Source organism: Macaca fascicularis, chromosome 9, assembly GCF_037993035.2.
Source record: "Macaca fascicularis isolate 582-1 chromosome 9, T2T-MFA8v1.1".
Lineage (NCBI taxonomy): Eukaryota > Metazoa > Chordata > Mammalia > Primates > Cercopithecidae > Macaca > Macaca fascicularis.
In genome coordinates this window covers 101,877,840-101,893,825 of record NC_088383.1, presented here as the reverse complement: position 1 = coordinate 101,893,825, position 15,986 = coordinate 101,877,840, and the positions used below count along the sequence as shown (strand labels likewise).

Sequence of the window (15,986 nt, the reverse complement as noted above, 5' to 3'; positions counted from 1 at the left end):
TGAGTAGCTGGGACTGCAGGCACGTGGCACCACACACAGCTAATTTTTTATTTTTTGTAGAGATGGGATCTCACTATATTGACCAGGCTGGTCTCAAACTTCTGGACTCAAGTGATCCTCCCACCTCGGCCTCCCAAAATGCTGGGATTACAGGCTTGAGCCCCCAGCCTACACCCTCTTTTTAGTGAAACCCCAAAGGCCCTAGCACTAAAAGTGGTCAGCATGTGGAACAGCCTGAAACCCACCATCACTACCCCATTATTAGCTAACCCAGCCCCTCCCCCTCATGTGTTACCTGCAAACATTAATCACAGAAGTACTTGCTTTTTACTCATTTATTTCTCATCTTTGTTCCTCATTATAATGTACGTTCCACAAGGGACCACATTGTCTTATTCATCACTGTAAGCCCTGCACCTGGCCCTCTGCCCAGTACAGAGCAGATGCTCCATCAGTTTTTGTTGAATAATCAAATGATTCATCTTTGTCCCTCAAAAAGCTACCTATATCACATGTGCCTCCAAGTTTACAAGAGTTTGGGGCTCACTGCAAGCTCCGCCTCTCAGGTTCAAGCGATTCTCCTGTCTCAGCCTCCCAAGTAGCTGGGACTACAGAGGCGTGCCATCACACCCAGCTAATTTTTGTATTTTTAGTAGAGACAGGGTTTCACCGTCTCTACATTACATAAGATGTAAATGTTTAATAGTAACTTAAGATATGGCCAGTTATTATATTGCCAAGCAGGATGTAAGTTTCATAGCTGGCATAGTCATTTTGTCAACAAAATCCACTGTTACTCACAATCTTCCCTATTTAGAAAGTCACTGCGAGGAGATCCCCAACATGAGGCAATCACTTCAAGGCTGTTCACTGGAGTGCGTCACTGAGTTGGAGTTTGGGGCCAGCTTAGAACTCACATATTGGCCAAAGTAACACCTCTGGGATTCCAATTCTAGAGGAATATTTTAACCTGTCCAATTGGAACCAGCTGAACTGTTCACACCCCTGTATGGCTAGTGCAAGCTACTGAGAGAATGGGTCTTTAACTACTGTCACTTTAAAAACTACTGTCACTTTAAGTTTGAAGTGCCCAAATATATTTTCGGGAGGGGTGAGTGTATTTTCATGGTTTATGTACAGTGTAGGCACTAAACTACCCGGGCTTGATTCTCAGCCTCTCTCTTACTAGTTATATGACTCTGGGTAAATTTGTTAAGCTTGCTGTGCCTCGGTTTCCTCATCTGGAAAACAGGCATACCAACCGTGTCTACCTCTCGTATTGTTTTCAGGAGGATTCATGGACTAATACATGTAAAACACATTGGTCCTCGCACAGAGGAAGGGCCAATGAACATTCACCATGGTCGTCACTGCTGTCCCCTGGCCATCCTCCTTCCTCATGACATCACCTTCAACCCCTCCGTCCCCGGCCCTGCTCTTGCTCCTGCTATTCCTTCTCATCTCTCAGACTGTGGTCATCCAACAATTGGACCAGCCAGATACTGGAGACTGTGCTAAGTGCGAAGGACACAGTTTGCCCTTTCTTCTTAGAGTCCAGTAGAGGAAACAGACAAGAAGTCAGGCAGCTCCAAGGCAGTATGCTAAGAGCTAGGGTGTGGATAGGCATGGCCTGCCATGGGGGCACCTGCCCCCTGTGTGGCCAGAGAGGTCTTCCTGAACAGAGAAACCTGGCAGGTGAGCAGAAATTAGACAGCTGAGGGGGTGAAGAAGAAAATCTCAGAAAGAGGGAAGAGCACACAGAGGGGCCTAGAGGCAGGGGAGCCAGTAAGACCAGCTCAGGAAATTCAAAAGAGCTCATTCTGACTGGAAACGGAGTCAAGGAAGGTGGACGGGGCGGAGAGTTCTGAGGGGTGATGATGTTGAGCCCAGCAAGGCCGGATTATTAAGGAGTCTGAGGCCTTAACATAATCTCCCAGGTCTCCCTGTTCCAACGGGGAACACCCAAAGAATGTTGAATAGGGGAATGATATGATTGTATTTCCATTTCAAAACATCGCTCTGGCTGCTGGCTGCAGACTGCATCACAGGGGGTTAAGAATGGAGCCATGGAGACCAGTCAGGAGGCATTGGATCTAGGCAGGATGGTGGCCTGATCCAGGATGCCAGCGGGAACTGGGGATGGAGAAGAACAGACAGGTTCGTGAGCTACTAGGAGGAGCTGTGAGGCTGACGTGATGATGGACTAGATAGTGGACAGTGGAGCCCTGACCCTGTCCCAGGCCCTGAGCTCTGGCACCTGGATCCTGTGATGCCACCCAGCCTGTCTTCCTATCTGCAGCCTCACCTGGCCCCACACACCCCTTGCCTGGCAGCCTGGCATTCTGCTTCCCCGAATACGATCCTAAACTGGTCCCCTCTGATCCCACCAGGATTGGTCATCATGGGCTTGGGCACCTCTACGCTCACCTGGGAACACAGTGGCTCCCCACCTCCCTTTTCATTCAAGCAGCTGACCCGCCCATTGCTCCCTCCACCCGGAGGTGTCTTTCCTGCTCTTCGGGACATAGATCTTTCTCATTCTCAGGTCTCTGCTGAAACATCGCCTCCTCAAAGGAGGCTTCCCTGGGCTCCCCCACTATGTTCTTCCTTGGAACACTGACGATTTGTCTGTGTTTGTGGAGTTTCTGCAGTTTCTGCCCATCCCCTACCTCCCCCATAACATATACCCTTTGAATGTCAGTCCAGGAGGACCCTTCTGCCTTGCTTTCCATTGTCTCCCAGGCATCTAGTGCTGTGCCTGAGATGCGCTGCTGCTCCACACATCGTTGTGGAGTGAGTAATGAGTGAAGGAAGCACGCACTGTCCCCAACCATCAGTCAGAGCAGCTCCTTTCATAGTCCAGACCTTGCCTGCCTGTCAAGCTTCATCTCCAACCTCACCTCTACACACATACACTGCGCGCGCACACACACACACACACACACACACACACACACACACACACTTCAGGCTCTATGATGCCAATCTGACTACAATTCCCCACTGCCAAACCTTTGCACACATGGGTTCCCTCACAGCCCTCCCATTAACCCAGTTCACCCCTAGGGATCCTCCAAACCCCAGCTCAGACATAACCTTTCAGGAAGCCTTTCCCTACCAACCATCACAACTAAGTTACTCTCCTCTCCCTCTGCTCCCTCTGTACCCCATCATTATTGCACCTGGAGATCACCATGAATTTGAATTCTCTGCACGTGTCTCCTAGTAGACTTGAGAGTAGACCCGATCTTTCGACTCTGGAAGCACAGATGCCTCAGGGCTTCTGGAAGAATCATGCACTGTTACCAGAGTTATATCGCCCCCTCCTCTCTCTTCAGAAAGACCTGCCCACCCTCTCAAGGCCCTCATGCCAGCAGCCTTCTGCTCTTAGACAGGGAGCAGACTGATTTGTCCAGCCTTGCCGTTGTCCTTCCACAGCCGGGGCAAGAGGCAAATTACAATTCTGCTTCCGCCTCTTTCATCCCCAATATATATATATATTTTTTTTTGAGATGGAGTCTCACTCTGTCACCCAGTCTGGGGAGCATTGGTGTGGTCTTGGCTCACTGCAATCTCCACCTCCCAGGTTCAAGCGATTCTCCCACCTCAGTCTCCCAAGTAGTTCAGACTACAGGCATGTGCCACCACACCCAGCTAATTTTTGTATTTTTAGTAGAGACAGGGTTTCACTATGTTGGCCAGGCTGGTCTCGAACTCCTAACCTCATGATCTGCTCGCCTCAGCCTCCCAAAGTGCTGGGATTATAGGAGTGAGCCACCATGCCCAGCATCATCCCCAACATTTTCATACAAATAAAAGTAAATGCGGGTCTGGTGCAGTGCCTCATGCCTGTAATCCCAGCATTTTGGGAGACCGAGGTGGGTAGATCATTTGAGGTCAGGAGTTTGAGACCAACCTGGCCAACATGGTGAAATCTTATCACTACTAAAAATACAAAAATTAGCTAGGTGTGGTGGTGCACGCCTGTAGTCCCAGCTATACAGGAGGCTGAGGCAGAAGAATTGCTTGAACCCGGGAGGCAGAGGTTGCAGTGGCCCAAGATTGTGCCACTGCACTCCAGCCTGTGTGACAGAGCAAGACCCCCATCTCAAAAAAAAAAAAAATTAAATGCACAGATGGACATCCAAAACCAAAAATCAATAATGATGGCTTCTTCTAGAAGGTGAAGAACAGAAACATGGGGTCCGAGGAGGGAAGGAGACTTCACTCCACATCCTTTGTCTCCTTTTAACCAGGAGAATGCAGTAGTGCTTATTGCATTGTAATAACAAAGTAGTTACTGAGCCAGAAATACATGAAGGGCAAAAACCCTTAAGAAAGAAGAGGTACCAGGTCAGGGCTTCGGGGAGCATGCAGTGGGGACAGAGCCACCCAGGCTGGGAAGAGGCTGCATTTGCACGTCTGCCTCCTCTTCTGCCCCGCCCTTCTCCACCCCATTGGGAGGTGAACGAGCAGAGATCCCCACCCCTAGTCAAAAAAAAAGTGAGCCATCAACTGTATCTTCCCGACCCAAGAGTTACAGATGGGGCAGGAGAAGAAGCTTACACACCCGTAAATGACGTGTCCTGGAGACTTCCTATTCCAGCACCTGGGCCCCAGGACTGCCTCAGTGAAGGGCTCAGTGAAGTATGTGCCTTTATAGGCCTTCCATGGATGCAGAAATGCAAACAGCTATCCACATGCCATGCAAGGCACCCATGATGGAAACATGTGCCAGGTACAGATGTGGGTGGAGAAGAGGGTAAAGCCTTTTCTTTTCTTTTCTTTCTTTTTTTTTTTTTTTTTTGAGATGAAGTCTCACTCTTGTTCCCCAGGCTGGAGTGCAATGGTGCGATCTCGGCTCACTGCAACCTCTACCTCCTGGGTTCAAGCGATTCTCCTGCCTCAGCCTCCCGAGTAGCTGGGATTACAGGCGCCCGCCACCATGCCCAGATAATTTTTTTGTATTTTTATTAGAAACGGGGTTTCACCATGTTGGCCAGGTTGGTCTCAAACTCCTGACCTCAGGTGATCCACCCACCTTGGCCTCCCAGAGTGCTGGGATTACAGGCATGAGCCACCGCGCCCAGCCGGGTAAAGCCTTTTTTTCTGACCGCAGCATCAACTGGCCCACCTCTGCCCACCAAAGACCCAGAGCCAGGAAGGCTCTGTTCGTGGCTACCTGAGGGCTCCAGGACACACAGTCCATTCATCAGGGCAGTGAGTCTAGGGACCACCTGGCAATCGGTACCACCCCTTCTCCCAGGAGAAAGTGACTTCATTGTCCCAAGAGAAAGGGAGAAAAGAAATCCCTTCATGGGTTAGAAAGCAGGTTGCTTTTTTCCCCCCTCTCTCCTTTATGAATCTAGTTGTTGAACCTACCTTTGGCTGTTATGTCTCTCCATAATTATGCACAAGGCAAGAGAAAGCAACAACTGTAACTTGAGACTCAGCAATTCAGTTTAACCACCCCAAATAACTGACAGCTCGGGTATAAAACGTCCCGCAACAATGCCGGCCCAATGGCTATTACAGTGATTTACTCTGGACCACATGAAGTTCAGCGGCTGGGGAATAGGGCAGAGCCTTAAACGGGCTTTCATGCCTGTGTCGTAAATTCAGATCATTGCTTCAAAGATGGTGCCAAAGTGCTGGTAACCCAAAGTCAAGGGGCCTAGGTTTTGTTTTCCAGGGCAAAGGGACACCATCAATGATGGGAGAGTTCTGCAGAGGTGACCCAGGGATGGGTTCCCTGCCACGTCTTCCCCAGCTTTGTCTCTTTGGCCTAGAAGAACAGGCATAAAAGGTGTCAGCGGCCCCAGTGCTCGGTAAATCACTGGGTGTGAATCAGTGGGGCTTCGTGATGGCCTTAGGGGGTCCTTTCTCCTGGAGGCCAAGCCCAGAAGGCCCCACACTCGATGACCCCATCAATGGGTCATCAGGCCTTGCTCAGTTACAGGGTTAGAAAGAGGTGATGGGAGAAGAGTCCTCAATTCCCACAAAGAAATAGCCTCGACCCACTGTTTGGGTGGGAATTAAAGGAAAATGCAACATGCTGATACTGACCACTTAATAATCTCTAACATTTAATGAGCTTGGGCTTTATGCCAGGATTACTGCTACTGGGGAAAAAAAAAAAAACAGATTTGGTTTCAGAGCCAAAAAGACCAATGAGAAAAAGAAATGTATATACTATATTTGAGATGAATATTAGTCATTCATCAACAACAGCTACCATCTATTAAGAGAACACTTTACCCCAATATTTACCTGGAGAGGGAAATATTTTAACTGCCGTTTTGCAGGAAACGGAAGTTAAGAAACTGATCCACAATCTTACCGTTAGTTATACCTAGGTATATGCATACTCTTTTATAGGATATTGGTATATTTATTTCATATTTTAAATTTAGAATTGGAAGTGGTTTACACTTAGTGATTAGGTATTTTGAAACATAAAGAACAGCTGTGTGGCAGGATATGATGGCACATGCCTGTAATCTCAACACCTTAGGAGGCCAAGGCAGGAGAATGGCTTAAACTCAGGAGTTTGAGATCAGCACGAGCAACACAGCGAGACCTCCCCATCTCAAACAACAAAACAAACAACAACAAAAGAATTGTTTTAACTATTTTTAAGCATTTCTGGAAAAGAAATGTCTTTATTTTATTGGATATAGTAGAGAAACCATTTGGCACAACAGCAGCCATCTCTAGCAAGTTTCCTAAGTCGGAAGAGTTGAGAAAAGTCCATGACCCAGGAAGGCCCAGTGGTTCGGGAGACCTGGGGTCTGATCCCAGCCTGACATTCACTTGCTGTTACCTGAGTCAAGCCCCTCCCCTTTCTGGGCCTTGGATTCATCTTCGAAGGTAAGAAGGCCAATTTCTCAGGTTCCCTCCAACCCAGCCTTAAAGCTTGGGATATAATTGGTGCACTCTTGGGGCAGCCTGCCACCTGGATACCCCATCCTGAGTGATACAAAACAGAATTTTCCTAGAGGAGTGGAACCAAGAGGGCTACTTTGTTCAAGGCCCTTTGTGCATTCTTTTGCCTCGCTGTGCTTGTAGAGCTAGATGTGCACTGTCTTCAGGCCCTACAAGAGTCTTGGGTTTTGTGTAGCAGAAGCTTCTGCCGTGAACACCACCATAATGGCCTGGTCCAGGGATGGCAAATGCGTTTTCTCTCATTTGCACAATGGTAGTCAGGGTCCAGTCAGGGGACAGAAATCACACCAGTGAATTTAATAGTCAGCATTGAACATGAGGAATTGTTAGCTAGGTATCCAAAAGGGTATAAACGGAACTCTAGGGCATCATGGAGATGGCAACTATGGAAAGCAGCTCCACCCACACAGCCAGAGCCCAAAGGAAGTATTGAAACATGGAAGGTTGGAAAAAGCAAAATTCAGACCTCTGAGGAAGGGGCTGGCAGGCTGGTGCCACTGTCTTTGAGGGGCACAAGGAGGGTGGTGTCACAAATTTTTGAAAAACTGCAAACTGGCTCAGCTTTTGCCACAAGAAGAAACTGCTGTTGTCTGGAAGGACAAGCATTGCCTGGGTGATGTGCACAGGAACCACAAGCAGATAGGAAGGAGGGATGCTACTCCTTCTCCTCCTCCTCCTCCTCCTCCTCCTCCTCCTCCTTCTCCTCCTCCTCCTCCTCCTCCTCTTCCTCCTCCTCCTCCCTCTCCTCTTCCCCCCTTCCCCTCCCCCTCCTCTCCCTCCTCCTCCTCCTCCTCCTCCTGGCTGGTTGCTTTCCTCTAGCTCCCCCTGGTGGGCAGAGTCGCAGCCCCAGCATCACAAAGCGGGTATGGAAGGGTGAGTTTGGAGCTCTCAGCTCCAAACTCACCACCTGGCCCAGCCACCTTCTTTGGGTTTGGTTGTAGCTTCCTGGAGTGCAGCATTGAGGCTTATGGGGCCTTGTCATCTTGTGATAACTTGGTGATGTCAGCCATAAGCCCAGAAAAGAGAAGTGGTGGCCTGAATGCCACATATTAGCCCTTTCTCTGGTGACTAAATTACCCGCCACAGTGAGCAGGAGAGGTGAGTGCCACTTCCTTACTTCTAAGGGCATGGACAGCTGAGCCACAAAGCCAAGACGATGATCAACAGAGTCCCTCCCTTTCACCTCCCTATCCAGCTCTCTTACCTAATGTCCACAATTAGGTCATGTCCAGAATCCGAAAGTAAAACGTAAACTCTTCACCCAGTGATTTCCTAGGAAATGTGGACTAGAGCAAGGAGAAGGATGGTTGAAAAAGAGGCATGCCCCTGGCCACCACCCTCTCACAGCCAAAGATATTCTTTTCCTAGGACCCTGGAAGGGCAAGAGTGAGGAATGGGAACAGACTCAGACAGTAGTGTGAGCCAAGCACTCCCCAGGAATTCAGCCCAGAGAAGAGCCAGTCAGAAAGCTGGTAAGGCTTTGGATTCAGGCAGCCATGGGTTAAAGTCTCAGGTCAGCCACTTTCTTTGTGTTTATAATTAAGTAACATACCATCTCTGTCCCTAAATTAGGTGGGCAAGAAACATAGATTCGTATGTTTTTTTAAATTTCAACTTCATTTCTATTTTGCTGATGAGAAATAATAATTCTAGTCTTTTCCATGGGGGTTTCCAGGAGGATTTTTTTCCAGGAGGATTTCGGTGGTGTGGCAGAGCTGGCTCGTATGGTTCACGGGAGCCGATTGCACGCTCCCTTCCCAGTTCTGCAGAGAACTCACATTGGTATCCTGAAATCCGCCACAGTAGGAGCTGCGCTACCAATCAGTGATGTTCAGTTTTGGTTTTTGGAGACACAGATCACTAGTGCACCACAGATCCCCTTCTCTTCCCAAGGTCTGCATCAAGGTTGGGAGGTGAGAAGAGGTGGAGGGTACATTTGGTCATGGAAAAGGGTCCATCCGTTTTCAGCCAGGGCTTCACACAGATCAGCCCCAAGATGACGCTTACTCTGGTCTGCAAAGCATCTGTGCAATGCTTCTCTCATCCCCTTTCTGTGCCACCTTTGAGCATGGACCCTCTGCCTGGCTGTCCTTGTTCCCTCCCTGTACACACACTAGAAAGCACTTCCCTTGCAGCTCTGGTGACAAGAGAGCTCTCTGCTCTCCTCACTCATCTCTAGCCCCAGAAGTGTGTATACACACTTTTTTAAGTGTGAATAAAACCCTTCCCTCCTCACCTTCCTCAAATACTATTATTAATGTTTTTAAAATTTTGGAAATAAACACCAGGAAATTCTGTCTCACATCTACCTTGAGCTCAGGAGCACAGGGTGACTCTCTGTTTGAATGAGAGAAAGAGGAGGAGGGAAATACTAGAAAGGAAAAATAGGTGAATATGGCAAAAATTTCAGGCCATAAATACATTCCATAATTCTGACCTTTTGAGTCCCCCCTCCTCCGCTAGCTAATAGCATTCTCACACTTCTCTGTTGAGGTTGGAAGGACAAATAATGTCAACAAATGGTCTGCACAGTGCCTAGCACACAGTAGGTCCTCAATAAATGGTGGCTTCTTTCACCTTCATTGAGGCTCTGCATGAAGACAAGATTCAGTGGGGATAGAAAGTGAGAAACGGGTGCCTCATCCTTCTTTACCTTGCATGGTGGCAGGGATTGTGACCCATTGGTGATCCATTGGGTTGGTCGTGTGACCCCTCCTTTGGGCTTTGATAAGCAGATACTGGTACATTAATGATGGAAAAAAAAAAAAAAAAACCACACATACTCAGTTAACATGCAATGTCCTCTTAGGTGAAGCAGAAAGACTGATGGAATATTCGAAAAGTGGATGAAACCAGTAATGCTCCCTTGGAGCATGGAATCTTGACAAGCCACCGTCTTCTTGGATGGTTTCCCCTCAGTCCCTTTCCAAGCCTTCCTCTTGCCTGTTGTTCCAACTTTGCAAGTTTCACCTTTTAAAATTAAATTCCCGGCCGGGCACTGTGGCTCATGCCTGTAATCCCAGCACTTAGGGAGGCCTAAGGCAGGCAGATCATGAGGTCAGGAGTTCAAGACCAGCCTGGCCAACATGGTGAAACCCTGTCTCTACTAAAAATACGAAAATTAGCTGGGCATGGTGGCGGGCTCCTATAATCCCAACTACTCAGGAGGCTGAGACAGGAGAATTGCTTGAAACTGGGAGGTGGATGTTGCAGTGAGCTAAGATCACACCAATGCACTCCAGCCTGGGCAACAAGAGTGAGACTCGGCCAGGCGCGGTGGCTCACGCCTGTAATCCCAGCACTTTGGGAGGCCAAGGCAGGAGGATCATGAAGTGAGGCGTTCGAGACCATCCTGGCTAACACGGTGAAACCCCGTCTCTACTAAAAATACAAAAAATTAGCCGGGCGTGGTGGTGGGCGCCTGTAGTCCCAGATACTCGGGAGGCCGAGGCAGGAGGATGGTGTGACCCTGGGAGGCAGAGCTTGCAGTGAGCCGAGATCGCGCCACTGCACTCCAGCCTGGGCGACAGAGCTAGACTCCATCTCAGAAAAAAGAGTGAGACTCCATCTCCAAAAAACAGAGAAACAAATAGAGAAAACAGGCTGGGTGCAGTGCCTTAAGCCTGTAATCCCAGCACTTTGGGAGGCCGAGGAGGGCAGTTCATTTGCAGTCAGGAGTTCAAGACTAGCCTGGCCAACATGGTGAAACCCCATCTCTACAAAACATACAAAAGAAAATTTAGCAGGATGTGGTGGCACACGCCTGTAGTCCCAGCTACTGGGGAGGCTGAGGCAGGAGAAATGCTTAATCCTGGGAGGTGGAGGTTGCAATGAGCTGAAATCGTGGCACCGCACACAGAGGGAGACTCCATCTCAAAAACAAGAAAACGAAAGAAACAATAGAGGAAATAAAATGGAATATCAAAAAACATTTGGTGGTGGGTGCAGTGGCTCACACCTGTAATCCCAGCACTTAGGGAGGCCAAGGCAGGCGGATCACTTGAGGTCAGGCGTTTGAGACCAGCCTGGCCAACATGGTGAAACCTCATCTCTGCTAAAAAAACGAAAATTATCTGAGCGTAGTGGCATATGCCTGTAGTCCCAGCTACTTGGGAGGCTGAGGCAAGAGAATTACTTGAACCTGGAAGGCGGAGGTTGCAGTGAGCCGATATTGCACCACTGCCCTCCTGCCTGGGCAACACAGCAAGACTCTATCTCCAAAAAAAAAAAAAAAATTGGTTGACCAAAAAGAAGGCAGACAAGGAGCAACAAAGAAGAAAAAAACTGAAAAAACAAATGGAAAATAAGTAGCAAAATAATATTAGATTGGTGCAAAAGTAACTGCAGTTTTTGCTGCAATTACTTTTGTACCAACTTAATAGATTTAAACACAGCCATATCAAAACTTACTTTCAATGTAAAAGCCTCAAATTGAAAGGCAGAGATTGAGGCCCGGCAGGGTGGCTCACACCTATAATTCCAGCACTTTTGGAGGCCAAGGTGGGAGGATCACTTGAGCCCAGGAGTTTGAGACCAGCCTGGGCAACATGGTGAAACCCCTTCTCCAAAAAATGCAAAAAAATTAGCCAGACATGGTGGTGCGTGCCTGTAGGCCAAGTGGATGAAAAGTAGAATTCAAGGCCGGGCGCGGTGGCTCAAGCCTGTAATCCCAGCACTTTGGGAGGCCAAGACGGGTGGATCACGAGGTCAGGAGATCAAGACCATCCTGGCTAACACGGTGAAACCCCGTCTCTACTAAAAAATACAAAAAACTAGCCAGGCGAGGTGGCGGGCGCCTGTAGTCCCAGTTACTGGGGAGGCTGAGGCAGGAGAATGGCGTAAACCCGGGAGGCGGAGCTTGCAGTGAGCTGAGATCCAGCCACTGCACTCCAGCCTGGGCGACAGAGCCAGACTCCGTCTCAAAAAAAAAAAAAAAAAAGAAAAGTAGAACTCAAATATATGTTATCTACAAGACATAAAGGTTCATTACGAAGACACACATAGACTGAAAATGCTTATAGCTTTATTTATAAGAGCCCCAAACTGAAAACAGCCCAAATATACATTTAACAGATGAACAAATCATGGTATAGCAATAAAATATAATTTTACTCAGCAATTAAAAGGGACAAACTGTACTACACATACCAACATGGATAAATCTCATAAAAACATTAGGAAGAACAAAAGACTTCAGATCCAAAAGAGTACACACTGCATGATTCCATTGATATAAAGTTCTGGAACAAGCAAAGTTTATCTACAGTTAACGAAAACAGTGGTTGACTAAAAGAGTCGGATTGACTCCAGATAGACATGACGAAACTCTCTAAGGTGATAGAAAAGTTTTTTTTCTTGATTGTGATGGTGATTATACAAATGCGTTCATCTGAGGAAACTCATTGAACTGTGTACTTAAAATGTGTGTGATTTAAGGTATGTAAATTCACACCCCCAAAAAATTGATTGTTTAAAAAAAGAGGATGAAAATGTGAAATGGTTAAGCCACTGTGGAAAGCAATTTGGCAGTTCTTCAAAAAGTTAAAAATAGAATTATCATATGACCCAGCAATCCCACTCCCAGGTATATTCACAAAAGAATTGAAAACAGGTACTGAAACAAACACATATACACGCGTGCTCGTAGCCACGGCATTCACAACATCCAAAAGGTGCAACAACCCAAATGTCCATCGGCAGATACATGAAATCAACAAATCATGGCATATACATTAAAGGAAATCAAAATAGCACACCCAAAACCAAAAGTTGGACGTATTTTGAGATCAGAGGGCCTGCAAACAGAAGCAGGCCTGCAAAGCTGCCTTTTGTGGAAGACACTTGCATCTGTAAAGAAAATCTGCACGGATGCAGCCAGGCTTTCTCTGAGGCCTTCCCTTGTCTAATCTAGGAAAGATTAACTGAGAGTCTGTCACCTTTAAAAGTCTGGAAGAAACATTTGCCATCTATTCTCTCTGAGGGCTGCTACCTGTGAAGTTTCATTTACATTACAAGACCACCTATGCTAGCCACACCTCCCCTTATACCCCTCCCATAACCTGCTTTGCCGTAATCTAAGCCCTTATTCTTTCTGCAACCTCAAGATATTGTATAAGCTTCTGAACCCTGTTGAGGGGTTGGGGTAACTACTCTGTGGTTTTCTCCCATGTGCACATTAATAAATCTGTGTGCCTTTTCTCTTATTAATTTGCCTTTTGTCAGTTGATTTTTCAGCAAAATTTCACAGGGCAAAGGAGGAGTTTTCCCTTGGCCCCTACACCATAGAATGAAAGAAATATCATTTGGCAATAAAAAGGAACGAAGTACTGATATGTGCTACAGTATGGGTGAGCACTGAAAACATTATGCTGAGTGAAAGCCAGACACAAAAAATCACATCTCATAGGATCCTATTTATATGAAATATCCAGAATATTTAAATCCAGAGAGAAGGCACAGGCCAAGGACTGAGGGAGAGGTAATAGGTTTCCTTCTGGGGTGATGAAAATGGGGACTAGACAGAGGTGGTGGTTGCACCACATTGTGAATATACTAAATGCCCCTGAATCGTTCATTTTTCAATGGTTACTTTTATGTTATCTGAATTTCACGTCAATAAAAAGAGATTTCTTTCTACTTCCAACCAAGAAAGAGTAAAGGAAACCAGATTTACCCCCATGCCTGAAACAACCAAAAAGAATGGACAAAATATATGAAACAGCAGTTTCCAGGACACTTGGTAGCAGGCAACAAAGGACAGTGATCCCTGCGTGATAAGGAACAAATGACGGGAAGCCTATGACCGCCCCAGCTTATGGACTTGAAAGAGTTTCCAGGCCACAGCACAAGGAGGAGTAATTCGAGCAGAATCCAGCCGACCCCTCAATCGAGGAGACACAGCTAAGAGTCTGGAAAGACCCAGACAGTAAGAGGAATACAATAACTACAGGAATACAAAATGTCTTATTAAAACAAAAAACAAGACGTAACTCAGAATGTCTGGCATCCAATTAAAATTTACCGGGTCTAATAAAGAAGCTAAAAAATATGACCCAAAATGAGGAGAAAAATTACCAGTTTAAACCAACCCAGAACTAATGCAGATGTCAGGATTAGCAGAGATAGACCTTAAAACAGTTATTATATTTCATGTGTTCAAAAAGTTAAGCAGAGACAAGGAAGATAATACCAGAGGGCTGGGAGAAGACACGCAAACTGAACTTCTACAGATGCAGACTACAATGTCTGAGATGAAAAATACTGCGGGCTGGGTCCAGTGGCTTATGCCTGTAATCCCAGCACTTTGGGAGGCTGAGGCAGGCAGATCACTTGAGGTCAGGAAGGATCACTTGAACCTGGAAGATGGAGGCTGCAGTGAGCTGAGATCGCGGCATTGCACTATACCCTGGGCGACAGAGCGAGACTATGTCTCGAGAAAAACAAAAAGGAAAAAAAAAATACTGTGGATGGGATTAATAGCGGATGAGACACGCAGAAGAAGAAAATAGTAAATTTGAATAGATAGCAATAAAAATTACCCAAAATGAAACAAAGAAAAGAGAATTTTAAAAATGCAAACAGCATCAGTAAACCATGAGATGACTTCAAGCAGTCCCCAAAGGAGAGGAAAGAGACAAAGGAAAAAATTATTGAAGAAAATTATTGACTAAAATTTTACAAAATTTGATGAAAAGTATAAATCCACAAATCCAAGGAGCTCAACAAACTCCAAGCACAAGGAATTTGGAAGTACATTATAATCAAAATGCTCCCAAGCAGTGTTAAAGAGAAAATCTTAAACAGCATTCAGAGGGGGAAAAAAAAAAAAGAAAACCCACATTATGTACAGAGTAAGGACAGCAATAAACGACTTGCTAGAAACAATCCAAAAAAGTAAGACAGTGGAGCAATATCTTTAAAATACTGAAATAAAAAAAAACTATTCATCTAAAATTCTCTATGTGGTAAAAAAATATCTTTCAAAAACAAAAGCAAAATGAAGACTTTATTAGGCATACAAAAGCTGAAAGACTTAATTAGAACAGACACAACTTACATGAAAGGTTTTTTTAAAAGTTCAGGTTTTCCTGCCAATGGGGCATGAGGATCCAGTGTTCCATTCTAGCGGGAAAATGTGGACCTGGCTGAAAAGCAGGCCCATATAATGTTTGAGAAGATCATGAAATACATCGGGGAGAATCTGCTGCCACTTGACAGGCCCAATGGCACCTATGCTATGCGAGTGAGAAGATTCTGAAGTTGGCTGCCAGTATCTCCAGGGACAAGCTGGTGTTGCTGGGAACCTGCTTCGGAAAATTCACTAAGACCCATAAGTTTCAGTTGCACATCACAGCTCTGGATTACCTCGTACCCTATGCCAAGTACAAAGTGCGGATGAAGCCTAGAGCTTCTTCCTGGAGCAGATCAGTCCTTCCCGTATGGGAACCATCTGTTGAAATATGGTCTGGGTTGAATCACCAAAAAGACTTCTCAGTACCAGCGAGTGGTGGTGTGCTCCATGGCAGACATTCCTTGGCTTTTGGGGTGGCAGGAAAATCTACACAAGACTGCAGAAAAGTGGACCTCCTGGTGACTGTGGTATTTCATCATGCAGACACTGGGGAATATGTGAGACATGAAATGACACTGATTTAAAACAAAGTCAAGGCCTCTCAGCTGTGTGGAAGGGCCAAGCTTTGTTCCCTGGGTTTGTGTAGACTCCACTACCTTGTTGAACTTTGTCAACACTGTGACCTCTTGAGGGACTCCTCCGTTTGCTATTCTCTCTACCACTGACAAATGCAGGCTGGATTCTTACTGTACAGAAATGGCTTTAAAATGGAGTTTCAGATCTTTGTGTTTTCACTAAATAGAATATTCTGTTCTGTATTTGAATCAGAGGGCTTCTTGTTCTGAATAACAGGTTCAAAATCATTGGAACTGAAGACAAGAATATCTGTGATATAACACTTTTCTTTCCAAACTCATAAGAGCAAAATGGATTTTCTCTGTTGTTTATTCACATCATGAGAGACAGATAT

The 15,986-nt window shown here is 46.3% G+C and overlaps 1 pseudogene; it reads left to right on the top strand.

Moving 5' to 3' along the window:
* The first annotated feature begins 7,810 nt into the window (after positions 1–7,810).
* LOC135964901 (60S ribosome subunit biogenesis protein NIP7 homolog pseudogene) lies at positions 7,811–15,600 on the top strand (annotated as a pseudogene).
* The last annotated feature ends 386 nt before the right edge of the window (positions 15,601–15,986 follow it).